At 57.9% G+C, this 1,640-nt stretch overlaps 1 pseudogene; it reads right to left on the bottom strand.

Annotated features, from left to right (window-relative positions):
- Positions 1-291: 291 nt before the first annotated feature.
- Positions 292-995, bottom strand: LOC115332776 (annotated as a pseudogene).
- Positions 996-1,640: the final 645 nt, after the last annotated feature.

Raw genomic sequence — 1,640 nt, 5'->3', positions numbered from 1 at the left:
TCCCTCAGTCTGTTGGAGCGTCTGGTCGGTTCCCTGCTCCGGGTCGCTGAGCCGCCGCTTGATCGCCTCGGTCGCGAAGTCCATTGCCGTACCATCTCCGACGTCCAGTGCGTCAGTCGCGTCCTTAGCTGCCGGTGTCGTCTCACTGGTCTTCTTCGCGTTAGGCTCATTTTCACCGACAGTGCCTTCTGCCGTCAATGTTACGGTGGAGACCTGGCCTTCTGGCATCGCCGACAGCTCGTGTTCCTGCTCACCGGACCCTTGACGGTCTTGCGAAGAAATCCTCGCGGTTGGAGTCGCCGCCGCCTCGGCCTCCTCCTCGTCCATTACGAGGTTTCTGTCCTGGCTGTCGGTGGTCTTGCTGGCAGCAGCTCGAGCGTACGACCGTACGCAATCCGAGGCCTCATGCCCGAAGGCTCGACACTCCTCGCACCTCGGCACTCTGCAGTCGCGCCGTATATGTCCCGTGCGTCGACAGCGGAGGCACACCGGTGCCCGTCCGGGGACGACAACCAGGAGCGGGCCTCCGTAGAGGCGGAACTGATGCGGCAGGGACTCCGGTGTTACGTCTTCGCGGAGCACCATGCGGACGATGACGGTAGTGGAATCCACGTCTGCCAGGCCCTCGATTCTCCACTTCTCTCGGGTGACACCCTTGACCTCCCCGTATGGCTCAAAGGCCCGTCGAAGGGCGTCTGCAGTTACGTCGAATGCCACCCAGTGGACTTTTACCTTCAGCTCTCGTTTTTCTGGATCAATGGCCAGGCATGGTCGCCCCTTCACCAGCATGGTCCCCTCTCGCAGAAGCTTCTCTTTGGCGGAGGCGGTGTGCAGCTTCAGCAGCCAGACGTGCCCCATTTGAAACGCGCCAAGTCCTGCTACGTCTTCCCGAACTCCCACCCATGGTTAAGAGGCCCTACGAAGTCTACAGCACGGTACGGCCACCCCCGGGTATCAGCGTGCAGCACAAGGCTGCATTTCATGGCTTCTCCTGTCGGCAGAGTAGGCAGTATCACTGCGTAGTCGTTGGGAACATCGCCGCGTACGGCATCACCGCGGCTCAGAGCCGCCGTCATCGAGCTCACAGCGGAGCGATCCATTCCACGTGCGCACGCTACCGCGTTCGAAATTGGAATGAGCTACTGGGGCATCACTTTCTTGAGGATCTCTTTCTTTAGTAATAATTCAGCCGATAAACTGTAAGTTGGAAAGATTGCTGCCGATTTTCTTCTAGCAAAAGCACTCCCGGGTCGAAGTCGGGAAGCATCACGCATTGGCGACATTCGCACCTAGTAAAGAAATCGTACGCGTGCATATTCAACTCGAAGTAGACACGTCGTGCTTAACGTTTGCGCGACCGATGTCATCAGCCACGAGAAGGGAGCTACGGCTCGGCGACGTCTTCGTGCAAATCGGCTTGGTGGTCGGGCGTGTCGTAATTCCCTTACGACACGCCCGACCACCAAGCCGATTTGCACGAAGACGTCGCCGAGCCGTAGCTCCCTTCTCGTGGCTGATGACATCGCTCGCGCAAACGTTAAGCTCGACGTGTCTACTTCGAGTTGAATATGCACGCGTACGATTTCTTTACTAGGTGCGTATACCAATTCTTTTGATCAGTCCCAAATTTCTCTTTTAAA

This window comes from Ixodes scapularis, unplaced genomic scaffold (assembly GCF_016920785.2).
Source record: "Ixodes scapularis isolate PalLabHiFi unplaced genomic scaffold, ASM1692078v2 PGA_scaffold3__209_contigs__length_174095766, whole genome shotgun sequence".
Classification (NCBI taxonomy): domain Eukaryota; kingdom Metazoa; phylum Arthropoda; class Arachnida; order Ixodida; family Ixodidae; genus Ixodes; species Ixodes scapularis.
The sequence above is the reverse complement of the archived record's forward strand: the minus strand, read 5'-3'. Positions and strand labels throughout refer to the sequence as shown.